The 20,242-nt window shown below is 37.0% G+C and overlaps 1 non-coding gene across 1 annotated transcript; it reads left to right on the top strand.

Annotated features, from left to right (window-relative positions):
- The first annotated feature begins 3,885 nt into the window (after positions 1 to 3,885).
- On the top strand, positions 3,886 to 4,001 carry LOC118154183 (U5 spliceosomal RNA). Its single transcript, XR_004744077.2, has one exon. It is a non-coding gene; the product is annotated as a U5 spliceosomal RNA (small nuclear RNA).
- Positions 4,002 to 20,242: the final 16,241 nt, after the last annotated feature.

The following is a 20,242-nucleotide window of genomic DNA, read 5'->3' as shown; positions in this document are numbered from 1 at the left end:
TCTCTCGACCTCGTGATCCACCCGCCTCGGCCTCCCAAAGTGCTGGGATTACAGGCTTGAGCCACCGTGCCCGGCCTAAAGTCATAGAGATTTTTAATGAAGTCTCACCCAATAAGTAGATTATTTAGAAGGAAGTCCATAGGGGGCATTGAAAAGCTCCTACATATTACGGAGAATTTGGAAGGCCACATGCACACCCAGGGCTGTTCACATGCGGAAAGACCTGAGGGGACCGTTAGCTTTCACCCCCAGCTGACCTTGAGCTTCTGTGCCATCAAGAAATGAAAGGTAAAGCAGAGTTGTGGACTGCTTCTGGAGCTTTGAAGTCTTGTATCAACATACACGCAGAGCCAGAGGATGAGAAACTCACCAGTTCAAGGCACATTCGCACATAGAGTTTTAAGCTTTCCCAAAAATCTAACCCAATGACTTCCACTTGCATCTCTGGGACCAAAACTAGTCATACGGCCACAAGTGTAAGGACATCTGGGCAAATGTGTTTTAGCTGGACACACTCCCACTCTATAGGAAACCAGTGTTCTATGCATAAGAAAGGTGGCATAGGCCAAGCACAGTGGCTCATGCCTGTAATCCCAGCACTTGGAAAGGCTGAGGCAGGTGGATTACCTGAGGTCAGGAGCTTGAGACCAACCTGGACAACATGGTGAAACCCTGTATACTAAAAATACAAAAAATTGGCCAGGCATGGTCTTGTGCACCTGTAATCCCAGCTACTAGGGAGACTGAGGCAGAAGAATCACCTGAACCCGGGTGGTGGAGGTTGTAGTGAGCTGAGATTGCACCACTGCACTCCAGCCTGGGTTACGGAGCAAGACTCTGTCTCAAAAAAAAAGAAAAGAAAAGAAAAGAAAAGAAAGGTGGTGTAGACATTGGGAAGACAACAGCAGTGTTTGATTTTGATATCTGGGAATTATCTTGTGGACTAATAAACAGATTTTTGAAAAGCCTATGTAGTTTAAGTTAATTTGATACAAAGATTTATATAAGTCACTTAAACCAAGCTTGTTAATAATGTTTTCATTTTGCCAGTCATCACTGTCAAAAGTGCTTTGTTAAAGTCTCTTAACATGATTACGTATTTGAGTATTTTACCCTGCAATATAAGGACTTTAGAATGCTTTTAGAAGAATCATAGCTAGAATTTTAAAGCAGTTTTTATGTTCAAGCACTGATCCAAGCCCTTGACACATATAAACCAATTTAACCATCACAGTAACTTATGAGGTAAATGTTATAACCGTTCCCATATCAAGAGAAGTAAAGACATAGAGAGATGGTAATTAACATCTTGCCCAAAGTCACACAGATAATAAGGACCAGAGTCAAGATAAAGGCAGTCTAGTTCTAGCATTCATTCTCTTAACCACTGAACATTTCACTTCTGATCACCTGACTAGCTTTTGTTCAGGAAATGGATTCTAGTCTATTACCTCCACCCATAAATTAGACATGACTTTCATTATTTTATACCATGTATATTTATTTATATTTACCAATATATTTGTTCACAATTTCCTCTTGTCTCTCAGACATTATATCTGAAGTGTATAGATATATAATTTTTTTTTGAGACGGAGTGTTGCTCTGTCACCCAGGCTAGAGTATAGTGGTGCAATCTCGGCTCACTGCAACTTCCGTTTCCCAGATTCAAGCAATTCTCCTGCCTTAGCCTCCTGAGTAGCTGGAATTACAGACATGCACCCCTATGCCTGGCTAATTTTTGTATTTTTAGTAAAGACAAGGTTTCATCATATTGACCAGGCTGGTCTCAAACTCCTGACCTCAAGTGATCTGCCCGCCTCACCCTCCCAAACTGCTGGGATTACAGGCGTGAGCCACCATGCCAGGCCTTTTTTTTTTTTTTTTAACTTCCTTAGTGAGTGTCCCGTGTTTAAGTAAAACATGTTTTTACTTCATCCTTGCTTTTAAAGATGATCTCACTGGGTAGAGAATTGTGGCAACTTCTTTATGATTTCTTAGCACACTGCAAATAATTCGCTAACTCTAATTACCATGATTGCTGAAAAGTGAGATTTAACCCTCATTACCATTTATTTGTGGATAATCTGGCTTTTAAGATGTTCTTTTTGTCTTTTGTGTCCTATAGTTTTCTATGTTACACCTAGTTGTAGATTTTGTTCCTATTTGAGGTTCATTTGGCTCCCTGTGACTGAGAATTGATATCTAGAAACATTTCTGGAAAGCTCCTAGCCATATATATGTCTTTGAAAACCTTTTCTTCTCTATTTCTCTATTACTCCTTTCTCTATATCCAATTAGATACATGCTCGACCTTCTTACTCTCACTTCCTTGTTACTCGGCGTCTTTTATATTTTGCATCTCTGTCTTTTGGGTGGAATTTCAAATAATTCCTTCAGTTTATTAATTTTTTATTCAGCTGTGTCTGACTTACTCTTTAATCTAACTGATTTGTGACCATTTTTGTCAGTCATATGTCCTGCAGATATTTTCCACTCTTTGGTTTCTATTTTTATTCTTTTTGTGGTGTCTTTGATAGACAGCAGTCCTTATTTTAGTCTAGTAATAGTCATCAACCAAAAGACACTGCTTGGCAGAGATGCTTGGCAGAGATGATGCTCTCCCTTACCGTGAGTACAGCTTCCAGAATGGTGGAATAAAGACCTCTAAAAATCTACTCCAGAGAAACAATGATAACACTCTTAAAATGTCAAAATCAACTTCTTCAGAACTTTGAAAATTAAACTCTTCAAAAATTTTATGTGTACAAACTCAAGAAAAACAGCTGAACCTAAGTAAGAGGAGTGAGCTTTGTGCATTTCAAGTTGTTCTAATGACATATCCCTCTCCTTAGCTCTTCAGAATCTTAAAACCCCAAGAGAGTAGCTCTGAAAACTATTGGCCTAGCCACCACTAGAGGAGGCAAATGTGTGCAGAGCTCAGAAAAGGGCCAGCCCCAAAGAATTGACTCTATTTTTGACCTGGCTAACAACTTGCTGAAAAGTTCCATCCTTAAGGCTTTTCTTAATTGAACAGATTCAGGGCACCCTCTATGCAAATAGCACAACCTACATGAAATTTGTCAAAACAATCCACAGCAATTGTTTAACATTACATTTTCTAGAGGAAGCATTACCGGTTGGGGCTAAGAAAAGGCTGTCCAAAAGCTTAAAAGTGAAATCTGGAAATACTAAGTCCATCAGGGACTTTCAAATGTTCTTAGATATGCCTTGGAATCCAGAAGACTAAAAGCATGTGTAGGGTTGTTTGCATACCTAGTACTACATGTGTGCCCACAAAAAAACTGAGAATGCCCTAAACTTTGAGCTCTAGCTGACCTTGAGGATCTGCTCAAGAAGGAAGTGAAGGGTAAGACAGTGTTAAAAGCTGCCTGCAGGAGTTTTGAAGGCATGCCCTTCACACACACACACACACACACAGCCCCAGATAAAGATAGAAGAATTATTGGTCCAAAACATAAAGAAAACTTTGTCTAGTCATTAGCTGACCACTAAGCTAACTAAAAAGAGACTTCAGTGGACACACACGACAAAGAATAGAGTCATTACAGAAGTAGTCCAGGAAAGCCATTAAATACATAAGCAAACAGTAACAACAAAAACACTCAGCAAAGAGAATCTTACTTCCAGAATTGTCACATTGTATTATGTAAAATGTCCAGTTTTTAACAAAAAATTAAAAGACATTAAAAAGCAGGAAAAAACTCTTATGTACAGGAAAAAGAACACTCAAAAGAAACTGTCCTTAATGAAAGCCACCGTTGGACTTATTAGAAAAAGACTTCAAGTCAACAATATAGATAAAATTATGTAAAAAAAAAATTAAAGGAAAGTATGAAAATAATGTCATAAAATATAAGAGATATACTCCAATTTCTCTGTAAATTTTATAAATCTTTTGCTTTTTACTAAACATTTCCATGGAGAGGAACAATTCTGAGTCTTAGTCCAGTTTTTTGAAGCCCTGTTTCTGTAGGACTGATTAAAAAATAAAGTAAAATAAAAGAAATAATAATAAAATATAATGTAAGATATTAAAAAAACAGAAATTACTTTTGAAAATGAAAATTCTGAAGTCAGAAAGTACAATTCCTATAATGAAAGATTCACCAAAGGAGCTCAAGGGAGAATTTCAACATACAGAAGAAAGACTCAGAAGACTTGAAGACAGATTATTGAGATTATGCAGTCTGAGAAATCAAATAAAATGTGAAGAAAAAGGAACAAAGTCTCAAAAACCTGTGGGATATCAACCAGCATACCAACATCCACAGAAGGGAAGTTCCAGAAAAAGAAAAGAAAAGAAAGGAAGGGGAAGAAACAATAATTGGAGAAATAATGGACAAAACTTTTCAAGTTTGATTAAAAAATATTCATTTACACATTCAGGAAGCACAACAAATATCAGTTAGGATAAATTCAAAGAGATCCATACTTAAAAACATCACTATCAAACTGTTGAAAGTCAAAGAAAAGGAGAGACTCATGAAAGCAGCAAAAGAAAAGCAATCCTCATGTATAAAAGATCTCAATAAATTGACTAACTTCTCAGCAGAAACTGTGGAAGCCAGCAGGCAGTGGGATGACATATTAAATTTCTGAAGGAAAAACATGTTAACTTAGAATTTTATATCCAGAAAATCTGTCCTTCAAAAATGAAGGAGATAAAAAATGAGAAAATTCATCATTTGCAAATCTGACCTAGGAGAAATACGAGAGGGAGTTTCTCAAGATGAAATGATGGGACAGTAACTAATATCCAAATGAACAAATGAAGAACACCAGAGAAGGTCACTACATGGATAATGCAAAGACAGTATAAACATGTTTTGGTCTAAGGTTTTATCTCCTATCTGATTTAAAGATAAATGCACAAAGCAATAATTATAAAGATATCTTGTTAGGCTTATAATTCACAAATATATCATTTACATGACAACAAAAGTACAAAAGGAAGGAGGAAATGTAACATAATGGAGCAAAATTTTTATAAACTACTGAAATTAGGTTGATATTAATCCAAATTAGATTCTTCTAAATTAAGATTTTTATTATAATCTTCAGGGCAACTACTGACAAAATAACTCAAAAACACAGGGGAAAAATAATAATTAAAATGGCATACTAGAGAATATGTATTTAACACAAAAGAAGTTAGTGATAGAGAAATAGAAAAAAAGATGCAAAACACAAAGAAAATAAATTTTAAAATGGCAGTCAAAAACTCTGTCTTACTAGTAATTACATTAAAAATGAAAGAACCAAACAGTTCAATCAAAAAGTAAAAATTAGAAGAATAGATTTTTTTAAAAACCCAAATATGATTGTTTCTTTTGCTGTGCAGAAGCTCTTAAGTTTAATTAGATCACGTTTGTCTATTTTGGCTTTTGTTGCCATTGCTTTTGGTGTATTAGTCATGAAGTCGTTGCCTATGCCTACATCCTAAATGGTATTGCCACAACCAACAGAATGGGAAAAATTTTTTGAAGCTACCCATCTGAAAAAGGGCTAGTATCCAGAATCTACAAAGAACTAAAACAAATTTACAAGAGAAAAACAGACTACCCCATCAAAAAGTGGGTGAAGGATATGAACAGGCACTTTTCAAAAGAAGACATTTATGCAGCCAACAAACATGAAAAAATGCTCATCATCACTGGTCATTAGAGAAATGCAAATCAAAACCACATTGAGATACCATCTCATGCCAGTTAGAAGGGTGATCATTAAAAAATCTGGAAACAACAGATGCTAGAGAGGATGTGGAGAAATAGGAACATTTTTACACTGTTGGTGAGGGTGAAAATTAGTTCAACCATTGTGGAAGACAGTGTGGCGATTCCTCAAGGATCTAGAAATAGAAATATCATTTGACCCAGCAATCACATTACTTGGTATATACCCAAAGGATTATAAATCCTTCTGTTATAAAGACACATGCACATGTATGTTCATTGCAGCACTGTTTACAATAGCAAAGACTTGGAACCAACTTAAATGCCCATTGATAATAGACAAGACAAAGAAAATGTGGCATATATACACCATGGAATACTATGCAGCCATAAAAAAGGATGAGTTGATGTCCTTTGCAGGGACATGGATGAATCCAGAAACCATGATTCTCAGCAAACTGACATAAGAGCAGAAAATCAAACACTGTATGTTCTCCCTCATAAGTGGGTGTTGAGCAATGAGAACACATGGACACAGGGAGGGGGACATCACACACTGGGGTCTGTTGTGGGGTGGAAGGCTAGGGGAGCAATAGCATGGGGTGGGGAGGTTTGGTAGGGATAACATTAGGAGAAATACCTAATGTAGGTGATGGGGGTATGGAGGCAGAAAACCACCATGGCATGTGTGTACCTATATAACAATCCTGCAAGATCTGCACATGTACCCCAGAACTTAAACTATATATTTAAAAAAGCACAAATATGATCCTAGTATATGCTGTTGACAAGAAACAAAATTCAGATTTAAAGACACAATAGGATGAAAGAAAAAGGATGAAAGAAAATATGCTGAGTTAATGATAACCAAAAGAGCGTGGGAGTGGCTCTATCAATATGAGACAAAACAGACCTGTAAAACAAAATTTAGCACTAGAGATAACACAAGACATCTTATAATGTTAAAAGAGTCATTCCAACTGGATGTGGTGGTTCATGTCTGTAATCCCAGCACCAGCATTTTGGGAAGCCAAGGCAGGAGGTTTGCTTGAGCCTAGGAGTTTGGGATCAGCCTAGGCAACACAGCAAGACCCCATCCCTGCAAAACAAATTTTAAAATGGTGGTGGGCATGGTGGTGTTTGCCTGTAGCCCTAGCTACTCAGGAGAATGAGGTGGAAGGATCACTTAAACCCAGGAGGTCAAGGCTGCAGTGAGTCATGATTGTGCCACTGAAGTCAAGCCTGGACAACAGAGCAAGACCCAAGACCCTGTCCCTCAAAATAAAGAGAGATCAATCCATCAAAAAGATACACCAATCAAAACATATGTACACCCGCTACGGTTTGAATGGTGGTGTCCCCTTCAAAATTCATGTTGAAACTTAATCTCCAATGCAGCAGTATTAACAACTGTGACCTTTGGGAGGAGATTAAGCCACCTCCACCCTCACCAGTGGGATTAGCACCATTATAAACAGTATCCAAGATAAAGAGAGTAATGGGAGGACACAGCATTCATTCCCTCCAGAGGATGCAGCAATAAGGCGCTGTCATGGAAGCAGAAAGCAGCTCTCACCAGACCTGCAGCCTTTCAGCACCTTTATCTTAGAATTCTCCAGTTTCTGGGACTGTAAGAAATAAATTTCTATTGTTTGTAAATTATCCAATGTGTGCAACTTTTTTATAGCAGCGCAAACAAAGATAAAACCTGACAACAAAGCCTGAAAACGCACGAAGTAAAAACTGATCGATAGAACTGAATAGAGAAACAGACAATTCAACAATCACAGTTGGAGATTAGAATAACCCACTTTTCAATAACAGATAAAGCAACTAGGCTGAAGATCAACAAGAAAACGAAAGACTTGCACAATGTTTATGTGAGGTAAAAACGCAAACTGCGTTTCCTCTGTTCTCATAAAACAATGTGTGGAGTTTGTTCCTCACACACCAAGTGTGAGTTCTACCTCAATCAGTTCTACTGCAGACACCAGCTGGGTGTCGTTCAGTTCTGACACTATCTGCCTGGAGATAGCATCGGATCCCACAGGTTGAGGCCTCAGTTTTACAGGACACCCCTCCACTTCTGATGCCAATCACAAGTCCCAGGTTGTTTTTGACCTGTGCTTCTGGCCAACTTGCTATATATCAGGGTTATCATAATTCCATCCTTGGGTTTCATTAATTTGCTAAAGTGGTTCACAGAACTCAGGGAAACGGTTATTTTCATTTACCAACTGATTATAAAGGACACAGATGAAGAGAGGCACAGAGTGAGATACAGGAAGGGCTGTGGAGTTTCCGTGCCCTCCCCCAGCACGCCACTCTCCAGGAACCTCCATACGTTCAGCTATCTGGAAGCTCCTCATACTCTGTCCCCTTGGGCCTTTTAAGGAGACTTCATTAGAAAGGCATAATTGGAGCACAGACAACCAGGTAGAAATGTGGTTGAACAAAAAGGTATGATCTAATACTAACAGACTGAGTGAGGAAACCCAACCAGGTCTGTCTGTTCAGATTCTTCTTGGCCTGTCTGTGCAGCATTCCTTCCCCCAGGGCATAGGGCAGGACTCTTTCTGAAATAAGGCTCTTATGACCCACAATCAGCCAAGGTAGATCAGCGAATTTCTTTATGGTCAGCTACAAGACAGAAAGGTGGGGAATGATTACTCCCTTGAAGTAAAGCAAGGAAAGGACAAATGAAAGGAGGGCAGGAGAAGGTTATAGAGAGATTCTGCTTTCTGAGGTCTTCCTCTGAGGCATAAAGCACCCTAACATTATAACAAAAGACTCTTTCATCTTTATTACTCGGAGGCACTTCAAAGTTGCTTAAGGAACCAAGGACAAGAGGCCGAATACCTTAACAAAAGGTATGGGTATTGTTTTAGTCACTTAGGAAGTAACAAGGCCTGTGGGAATTATATACATAAATATATGCATAAAACTATTATATATTATATAAATTATATATAGATAAACTGTATATAGATAAACTATATATATATATAAACTCTCTCTCTCTCTCTCTCTCTCTCTCTCTATATATATATATATATATATATATATATATTTTTTTTTTTTTTTTTTTTAGATGAAGTTTCACTCTTGTCGCCCAGGCTAGAGTGTAGTGGGGCCATCGTAGCTCACTACAACCTCTGCCTCTTGGGCTCAAGCAATTCTCCTGCCTCAGCCTCCTGAGTAGCTAGGATTACAGGAGCATGCCACCACATCCAGCTGATTTTTGTATTTTGGTAGAGACGGGGTTTAGCCATGTTGGCCAGGCTGGTCTTGAACACCTGATCTTGAGTGATCTGTGATCTACCTACCTTGGCCTCCCAAAGTGCTGGGATTATAGGCCTGAGCCACCGCACCCAGCCATATATTTTATACTCACACACACATAGACCCATCTCACATGCAAAGACACACATAGCCTCAAAATAAAGGGATAGAGGAAGATTTACCAAGCAAATGGAAAGCAAGAAAAGGAGGGTTTGCAACCTAGTCTCTGATAAAAATAGACTTTAAACCAGCAAAGATCAAAAGAGACAAAGAAGGGCATTACATAATGGTAAAGGAAACAATGCAACAAGAAGAGCTAACCATCCTAAATGTATATGCACCCAATACAGAAACACTCAGATTCATAAAGGAGGTTCTTAGAGACCTACAAAAAGACTTAGACTCCTGCACAATATTGGTGGGAGACTTTAACACCCCCCTCTTGATATTAGACAGATCAAAAAGACAAAAAATTAAAATTAACAAGGATATTCAGGACTTGAACTCAGCTTTGGACCAAGTGGACCTAATAGACATCTACAGAACTGTCCACCCCAAATTAACAGAATATACATTCTTCTCAGTTCCACATCATACTTACTCTAAAATTGACCACATAATTGGAAGTAAAACATTCCTCAGCAAATGCAAAATAACGGAAATCGTAACAGTCTCAGACCACAGTGCAATCAAATTAGAATTTAGGATTAAGAAGCTCACTCAAAACTGCACACCTGCATGGAAACTGAACAAAGCTCCTGAATGACTACTGGGTAAATAACAAAATCAAGGCAGAAATCCATAAGTTCTTTGAAACTAATGAGAACAAAGACACAAAGTACAAGAATCTCTGTGACACAGCTAAAACAGTGTTTACAGAAAAATATAGAGGACTAAATGCACACAGGAGAATGCAGGAAAGATATAAAATCGAAACCCTAACATCACAATTTAAAGAACTAGAGAAGCAAAAGCAAACAAATTCAAAAACTAGCAGAAGATAAGAAATAACTAAGATCAGAGCAGAACTGAAAGAGATAGAGACACAAAAACCCTTAAAAAAAGTCAGTGAATCCAGGAGCTGGTTTTTTGAAAAGATTAGCAAAATAGATAGACCATTAGCCAGACTAATAAGGAAGAAAAGAGAGAAGAATCAAACAGACACAAAACAAAAATGAAAAAGGGGAGACAAAAAAAAGAAAACGGGGAGATCACTACTGATCCCACAGAAATCAAAGTACCACAGAGAATATTATAAGCACCTCTATGCAATTAAACTAGAAAATCTAGAAGTGGAGAAATTCTTGGATACATACAGCCTCCCAAGACTAAACCAGGAAAAAGACGAATTCCTAAATAGACCAATAACAAGTTCTGAAATTGAGGCAATAATTAGTAGCCTACCAACCAACAAAAGCACAGGACCAGATGGATTCACAGCCAAATTCTACAAGAGGTTCAAAGAGGAGCTGGTACCATTTCTTCCAAAACTATTCCAAAGAATAGAAAAAGAGGGACTTCTCCCTAACTCATTTTATGAGACCACCATCATCCTGATACCAAAACCTGGCAGAGACACAACAAAAAAAAACAAAACTTCAGGCCAATATCCTTGATGAACATTGATGCAAAAATCCCCAGTAAAATACTGGCAAACTGAATTCAGCAGCACATCAAAAACTTATTGAGCACAATCAAGTCAACTTCATCCTTGGGATGCAAGGCTGATTCAACATAGGCAAATACATAAACGTAATCCATCACATAAACAAAACCAATGACAAAAAAACACATGATTATCTCAATAGATGCAGAAAAGGCCTTTGATAAAATTCAACACCCCTTTATGCTAAAAAACTCTCAATAAACTAGGTATTGATGGAATGTATCTCAAAATAACAATAACTATTTATGACAAACCCCCAGCCAATATCATACTGAATGGGCAAAAGCTGGAAGCATTCCCTTTGAAAACTGGCACAAGACAAAGATGCCCTCTCTCACCACTCCTATTCAACATAGTATTGGAAATTCTGGCCAGGGCAATCAGGCAACAGAAAGAAAGAAAGTGTATCCAAATACAAAGAGAGGAAGTTAAATTGTCTCTGTTTGCAGATGACTGTATATTTAGAAAACCTTATCGTCTCAGCCCAAAATCTAGATGATAAGCAACTTTAGCAAAGTCTCAGGATACAAAATCAATGTGCAAAAATCACAAGCATTCCTATACACCAATAATAGACAAACAGCCAAACCATGAGTGAACTCCCATTCACAATGACTACAAAGAGAATAAAACACCTAAGAATACAACTTGCAAGGGATGTGAAGAACCTCCTCAAGGAGAACTGCAAACCACTGCTCAAGGAAATAAGTGAGGACACAAACAAATGGAAAAACATTCCATGCTCATGGATAGGAAGAATCAATATTGTGAAAATGGCCATACTGCCTAAAGTAATTTATAGATTCTATCTTGTCTCCATCAAGCTACCATTGTCTTTCTTCACAAAATTAGAAAAAAACTATGTTAAATTTCGCATGGAACAAAAAAGAGCCCACATAGCCAAGGCAATCCTAAGCAAAAAGAATAAAGCTGGAGACATCACACTACCTGATGTCAAACTACATTGCAAGTCTACATTAACCAAAACAGCATGGTGCTGGTACAAAAACAGAGATATAGACCAATGGAACAGAACAGAGGTCTCAGAAATAATGCCCCACGTCTACAACCATCTGATCTTTGACGAACCTGATGAAAACAAGCAATGGGGAAAGGATTCCCTATTTCACAAATGGTGTTGGGAAAACTGGCTAGCCATATGCAGAAAACTGAAACTTGACCCCTTCCTGACACCTTATACAAAAATTAACTCAAGATGGATTAAATACTTAAATGTAAAACCTAAAACCATAAAAATCCTAGAAGAAAACCTAGGCAATATCATTCAGGACATAGGCATGGGCAAAGACTTCATGACTAAAATACCAAAAGCAATGGCAACAAAAGCCAAAATTGAAAATTGGGATCTAATTAAACTAAAACACATCTGCACAGCAAAAGAAACTATCATCAGAGTGAACAGACAACCTACAGAATGGGAGAAGATTTTTCTACCCATCTGACAAAGGGCTAATATCCAGAATCTACAAAGAACTTAAATTTACAAGAACAATCAAATGACCCAATCAAAAAGTGGACAAAGGATATGAACAAACACTTCTCAAAAGAAGACATGTATGCAGGCTATAAATATATGAAAAAAGCTCATCATCACTGATCATTAAAAATATGCAAATCAAAACCACAATGAAATACCATCTCACATCAGTCAAAATGATGATCCTTCCTTTCAGCCAGAACCACCATCTTCCAGTAATTCGCCAAAATTATGAACACGAAGGGAAAGAGGAGATGCACTCGATATATGTTCTAGGCCTTTTAGAAAACATGAAGTTGTTCCTTTGGCCATGTATATGTGAATCTGTAAGAAAGGTGACATTGTAGACATCTAGGGAATGGGTACTCTTCAAAAAGGAATGCCCCATAAATATTATCATAGCAAAACTGGAAATGTCTACAATGTTACCTAGTATGTGGTTGGCATTGTTGTAAACAAACAAGTTAAGGGCAAGATTCTTGCCAAGAGAATTAATGTGTGTATTGAGCACATTAAGCACTCTAAGAGCCAAGAGAGCTTCCTGAAACATGTGAAGGAAAATGATCAGAAATAGAAAGAAGCCAAAGAGAAAGGTACCTGGGTTCAACTGAAGCACCAGCCTGCTCCACCCAGAGAAGCACACTTTGTGAGAACCAATGGGAAGGAGCCTGAGCTGCTGGAACCTATTCCCTATGAATTCATGGCATAATAGGTGTTAAAAAAAATTAAAAACCTCTGGACTTAAAAAAAAAAAAAGAATGGTGATCATTAAAAAGCCAGGAAACAACAGATGCTGGGGAGGATATGGAAAATAGGAATGCTTTTATATTGTTAGTGGGAGTGTAAATTAGTTCAACCATTATGGAAGACAGTGTGGTGATTCCTCAAGGATCTAGAACCAGAAATACCATTTAATCCAGCAATCTCATTACTGGGTATATACTCAAAGAATTATAAATCATTCTACTAGAAAGACACATGCACACATATGTTTATTGCATCACTGTTCACAATAGCAAAGACTTGGAATCAACCCAAATGCCCATCAATGACAGATGGGATAAAGAAAATGTGGCACATATCCACTATGGAATACTATGCAGCCATAAAAAAACATGAGTTCATGCCCTTTGCAGGAACATGGATTAAGCTGGAAACCATCATCCTCAGCAAACTAACACAGGAACAGAAAAGCAAACACTGCATGTTCTCACTCATAAGTGGGAGTTGAACAATGAGGACACATGGATACAGGGAGGGGAATATCACACACCAGGGCTTGTTGGGGAGTGAGGGGCTACAGGAGGTATAGCATGAGGAGAAATAACTAATGTAGATGATGGGTTGATGGGTGCAGCAAACCACCATGGCACGTGTATATCTATGTAACAAACCTGCACGTTTTGCACATGTATCCCAGAACGTAAAGTATAATTTTTTAAAAAAAGTATCATCCATAAATTGTATTTATCTCTTAAAAAAATTTCCTCTTACTGGCAAAAGATGATATCTCACTGTGGTTTTGACTTGCATTTCTTTAACAATTGGTAATGTTGAGCTTTTTTTTATGTTTGTTGGCTGCATAAATGTCTTCTTTTTAGAAGTGTCTGTTGGTGTTCTCTGCCCACGTTTTAATGGGGTTAGACCTTCATCAGATGGATAGTTGACAAAATTTTTCTCCCATTCTGCAGGTTGTCTGTTCACTCTGATGATAATTTCTTTTGCTGTGCAGAGCTCTTTATTTTAGTTACATCCCATTTGTCACTTTTTGCTTTATTTGCAATTGTTTTTTGGCATGAAATCTTTGCCTGTGTCTATGCCTTGAATGGTATTGCCTAGATTTTCTTCTAGGGTTTTTATAGTTTTGGGTTTTATATTTAAGTCCTTAATCCATCTTCAGTTAATATTTGTATATGGTGTAAGGAGTCCAGTTTCTGCATAAGCCTAGTCAGCTCTTCCAGCACCATTTATTAAACAGTGAATCCTTTTCCCATTGCTTGTTTTTGTCAGGTTTCTCAAAGATCAGATGTGTGTGTGTGTGTGTGTGTGTGTATTCTTATCTCTCCGTTCTCTATTCTGTTCCATTGGTCTGCATGTCTGGTTTTGTACCAGTACCATGCTGCTTTGGTGACTATAGCTTTATAGTATAGTTTGAAGTCAGGTAATGTGATGCCTCCAGGTTTATTCTCTTTGCTTTGTCATGCTTTGGGTATGAGGGCTATTTTTTGTTTACATATGAATTTTAGGATTGTGTTTTTCCAGTTCTGTGAAAAATGATGGTGGTATTTTGATGCAAATTGCATTTTCACATTGATTCTACCCTTCCATGAGTGGGAGATGTGTTTCCATTTGTTTGTGTCATCTTATAATTTCTTTCAGCAGCATTTTGTAGTTTTCCTTGCAGAGGTCTTTCACCTCCTTGGCTAGAAATATTCCTAAGTATTTTATTTTATTTGCAGCTATTGTAAAAGAGGTTGAGTTTTAAAATTTGATTCTCAGTTTGATCACTGTTGGTGTATACCAGTGCTAGTGATTTGTGTACATTGATTTGTGTATCCTGAAACTTTACTGAATTCATTTATGATTTAGGAGCTTTTTGGATGAGTCTTTAGGGTTTTCTAGGTATATGATCATATAATTGGCAAATAGCAACAGTTTAACTTCCTCTTTACCAATTTGGATGCTCTTTATTTCTTTCTCTTGTCTGATTGCTCTGGCTAGGATTTCCAGTACTATGTTTAATAGAAGTGGTAAAAGTGGGCATCCTTGACTTGTTTCAGTTCTCAGGGGAAATGCATTCAGTTCTCCCCCATTCAGTATAATGTTAGCTATAGGACTGTCATAGACGTTTGTATTACCTTAAAGTATGTCCCTTCTATGCTAATGTTGCTGATGGTTTTAATCATAAAGTGATGTTGGATTTTGTCCAATGCTTTTTCTGTGTCTATTGAGATGATCATGTAATTTTCTTATAATTCTGTTTATAGGTTGCATCACATGTATTGAGCTGCATATGTGAAGCCATCCCTGCATCCCTTGTATGAAACCCACTTGATTATTGTGGATTATCTTTTTGATGTGCTGTTGAGTACAGTTAGCCAGTATTTTGTTAAGGATTTTTGCATCTATGTTCATCAGCGATATTGGTGTGCAATTTTCTTTTTTTGTTATGGCCTCTCCTGGTTTTTATATTATGGTGATACTGGTTTCATAGAATGATTTAAAGAAGATGCCCTCTTTCTCTATATTATAGAATAGTGTCAATGTCGCTACCAACTCTTCTTTGAATGTCTGACAGAATTCAGTTGTGAAGCTTTCTTGTCCTAGAATTTTTGTTGGCAATTTTTTTATTACTATTTCAATTTTGCTGCTTGCTATTGGTCTGTTCAGAGTATTCATCTCTTTCTGGTTTAATATAGGAGGCTTGTATATTTTCAGGAATTTATCCATCTTCTCTAGGTTTTCTAGTTTGTGTGTGTAAAGGTGTTCACAGTAGCCTTGAATGATCTTTTGCATTTTTATGGTATCAGTTGTAGTATTTCCTGTTTCAATTCTAATTGAGCTTATTTGGATCTTCTCTCTTCTTTTCTTGGTTAATTCTACTAATGGTCTATCAATTTTGTTTATCTTTTCAAAGAACCAGCTTTTTGCTTAATTTATCTCTTATATATTTTTTGTTGTTTCAATTTCATTTACTTCTGCTCTAATCTTTGTTGTTTCTTTTCTTCTGTTGTGTTTTGGTTTGGTTTGTTCCTGTTTCTCTAGTTCCTTGAGATGTAACCCTAGATTGTCTATTTGTGCTGTTTCAGACTTTTTGATGTCGGCATTCAATGCTATGAACTTTCCTGTTAACATCGCTTTTGCTGCATCATAGAGGTTCTGATAGGTTGTGTCACTATTGTCATTCAGTTCAAAGAAATTTTTTAATTTCCATCTTGATTTTATTGTTGACCCAACAATCATTCAGGAGCAGGCTATTTAATTTTCACATATTTGCATGGTTTTGAGGGTTCCTTTTGGAGTTGATTTCCAATTCTATTCCACTGTAGTCTGAGAAGTACTTGATATAATTTTGATCTTCTTAAATGTATTGAAACCTGTTTTGTGGTCTATCTTGGAGAATGTTCCGTGTGCTGATGAATAGACCATATATTCTGCAGTTGTTGAGCAGTAAGTTCTGTAAATATCTATTAAGTCAATTTGTTCTAGGGTATAGTTTAAGCCCATTGTATCTTTGTTGACTTTCTGTCCTAATGGCCTGTCTAGTGCTATTGGTGGAGTATTGACATCTGCCACAATTATTGTGTTGCTGTCAATCTAATTTCTTCGGTCTAGTAGTAACTGTTTTATAAATTTGGCAGCTCCAGTGTTTGGTGCATATATATTTAGGATTGTGATACTTTCCTTTTGGACTAGTCCTTTTATCATTATATAATGTCCCTCTTTGTCTTTTTAAACTGTTGTTGCTTTAAAGTCGGTTTTGTCTGATTTAAGAATAGCTACTCCTGATTGCCTTTCCATCCCTCCACCTTAAGTTTATGTAAGTCCTTATGTGTTAGGTTAAGTCTCCTGAATACCACACAAACTTGGTTGGTGAATTCTTATCCATTCTGTCATTCTGCCCCTAAGCATTTAGGCCATTTACATTCAATGTTAGTATTGAGATATGAGGTGCTAGTCTATTTATTGTGCTATTTATTGCCTGAAGGTCTTGTTTTTTTCATTGTGTTAATGTTACAGAGGTCCTGTGATATTTATGCTTTAAGGAGGTTCTATTTGGGTGTATTTTGAAGATTTGTTTTAAGATTTAGAACTCCTTTTAGCTGTTCTTATAGTGTTGATTTGGCAGTGGTGAATTCTTTCAGCATTTGTTTGTCTGGAAAATACTGTATCTTTCTTTCATTTATGAAGCTTACTTTCTCTGGATACAAAATTCTTGGCTAATATTTGTTTTGTTTAAGGATGTCCTAAAGATAGGACCCCAATCTCTTCTGGCTCGTAGGGTTTCTTCTGAGAAATCTGCTGTTAATCTGATAGATTTTCTTTTATAGGTTACTTGATGCTTTTGCCTCACAGCTCTTAAGATTCTGATGACTGTCTGCCTAGGTAATGATCTTTTCATGATAAATTTCCTAGGTGTTCTTTGAGCTTCTTGTGTTTGGATGTCTAGATCTCTAGCAAAATCAGGGATGTTTTCCTCAATTATTTTTCAAAAATGTTTTCCAAACTTTTAGATTTCTCTTCTTTGCGAACACCAATTTTTCTTAGGCTTGGTTATTTAACATAATCCCAAACTTTTGGGGGCTTTGTTCATTTTCTAAAATTCTTTTTTATCTTTGTCAGATTGGGTTAATTAAAAAGTCTTATCTTGGAGTTCTGAAATTCTTTCTTCTACTTGGCTGATTATATTTCTGAGATTTTTCCAGTATATTTTGCATTTGTCTAAGTATGTCTTTCATTTCCAAAAGTTGTAATTGTTCTTTACTTATGCTATCTATTTCTCTGGGTATTTTTCTGTCCACATCATGTATCATTTTTAAAATTTATTTAAGTTGGTGTTCACTTTCTCTGGTGTCCTTTAGTAGCTTAATAATTGACCTTTTGAATTCTTTTTGTGGTAATTCAGATTTCTTCTTTGTTTGAATCCATTGCTAGCGAGCTAGTGTGATCTCTTAGGGGTGTTAAAGAATCTTGTTTTCTTATATTACCAGAATTGTTTTTCTGGTTCCTTCTTATTTGAGTAGACTATGACAGAGGGAAGATCTAAGGCTCAAGAGCTGTTGTTCAGATTTTACTGTCTCATGGGGTATTTCCTTGAGGTAGTATTCTCTCCCTTTCTCCTAGGGATGGGTCTCCCACTTCAGGAAAAATTCTAAACAATGTAATCAAAAGGCAGGAGCAAACACTCTCTCTGTCCTTATACCATATGATATTGCTTCATTACATCAAAATATTTTCATTTATTCTTTTTAACCAAACTCTTTTACACGACCCTCAGAATGCTGCCTCCAAGTATCAGAAGCATGTCAGGTAACTGGACAAGCTTGAGGACATGCTGCTTTTTGCTATTTCACGTGGATCCAATTTTGATCTGTTACAATTTTCCTGTAGGCTGCAGAACACCCTTTAGCATTTATCATAGTGCAAGACCACTGGCAACAAATCTCTCAGTTCTCCTTTATTTGAAAATGACTTTATTTCTCTCTTGAGATATTTTTCTGGATATAGACTTCTGGGTTGAGAATTTGTTTTGTTTTTTTTTTTATGTCATTCCGTTATGTTCTGGCCTTCACTGTTTCTGATGAAAATTCAGAAATCATTTTTAATGTTTTTCCCCCGCAGTTTATAACATGTCGTTTTCCCCCCTGTCTGTTTTCAAAAATATCTGTTTGGTGTGCTTCAGTTTGACTATGGCCCCTTAGATATGCTTCTCTTTCTATTTGTGCCGCTTCTGATTTGCTAAGCTTCTTGGATCTATAAGTAGATTTTTAAAATCAAATTCAGAAAAATTTTGCCATTGTTTCTTTCTTATTTGTTGTGTGTGATTTTCAGACAGAAATAAATGTATCCTTATACAGCATAGTGTCCTGAAGTATGTGGGCTTTACAATGCCTCCCCTCTTATGGGCTAGAATGTCTTCTGATCAAATCATTTAAACATTCAGTACTTTCGTTTTCTCTTCTACAGGAGAGGAAATTAAAATCTTTAATAGGTCAATGCAATGGTGTTTATAAAAGACATAGAAGGTATAAGTAAATGGTGGGCATTCTTTTGTTTGAAGCATTTCTCCAAGAAGCCTTGCTCAAAATGCACATATAATTAATTATCCTCTGTTTGTTAACAGATCTTAAGACTCATTTGCTGAATTACCTGACAAACAGCAAAGCCCCAAATAAACGTATATATTCTTTTATTGGGTGTGAGGAATGAAGCACAGGAAAAGTTCCCAGTATGGGCCCCAGGGTTCTGGTAGTTGGCAAAGGCAAGTGGACACAGATATACCAGCCAGTACTGATCAACAGCCTGCCTTTCTTGACCAGTGGGCATGAGAACCAGTTCATTAATCCTTATTATCAAATGTGTATTGCACACAAGAGAATGGGCAAAAAATAGCAATTTCAATATTATAATATATTCAGCTGCAGCAAAACAAAAAGGTAGAAGAACAGATGTACTGTCAGAATTAAAGCCTTCCAGTTCTCTTCACTCAATTGTCATTGGTTTAATCTGACAAATGTTTCCTTTAGGGCTTGGTCTTTGTCTGTGCATAAATTCTAGCACCAAAAAAACAGCAGTGTCATAACTGCAAGGGATAAACAAGGTTTCTAAATTACCTGTTTCATTCCTTTATGTTGCTTGGAATGCTAATGTCAGTCTGTTAAAGGCTGGCTCATTGTGAGGAAACAAGTGTCTCTGTTGGTGCAGATGGCTCCTGAGTTGTTCCCTGAGAGATTATGTGTGATGGGTAGATAGAAATCAATGTTGGAAATGAGTAGGACTGAATGAGGTGTACTGGTAGGAAAGATGTACAGATTAGGGGGTAGTGATGACATATACTAGAAGGCAGGAGACAAGGATGCATGCTAAGTGAGAGAATGAGAACCCAGCCATAACATGAGTCTGCATGTTCATATGAGTGAATGAGTCCAAGAAGATGTTGAAATGCTGCCCAAGGTATCTGCCAACATCTATTGGCATATAGTGTTCCTTTTAATTGGCAATGTGTCTCATGAATGGGAAGAGATTTTTGGTATGAACAGAAGGTCAGGAACCACTACAAGCACACTTAGGTTACTATAGAGTCAGTTAGGGTCTTTCTTGTTCAAGTTTTAAAATTCTACTCAGAATCAGTCAGCAGGTCAGCAGTTACATTGACTATTACATCAATGCTTTATATACAGACCTTTACGAATCTCAAGATTTCTCACATGAGAACAGAGATAAGCAAATCAAAGCCTCCAAAGAAAGAACATACCAACCAGGAGGAGAAGTTTGTATTTTTGGTCCTTACAATAGCCAATCAAAATTTTACTTAGCCAACCTGATGGATGGTTGATCGTGAGATGATATGCTGTTCAGGACAGCTGACAAATAACTCTC

Source organism: Callithrix jacchus, chromosome 5, assembly GCF_049354715.1.
Source record: "Callithrix jacchus isolate 240 chromosome 5, calJac240_pri, whole genome shotgun sequence".
Lineage (NCBI taxonomy): Eukaryota > Metazoa > Chordata > Mammalia > Primates > Cebidae > Callithrix > Callithrix jacchus.
The sequence above is the reverse complement of the archived record's forward strand: the minus strand, read 5'-3'. Positions and strand labels throughout refer to the sequence as shown.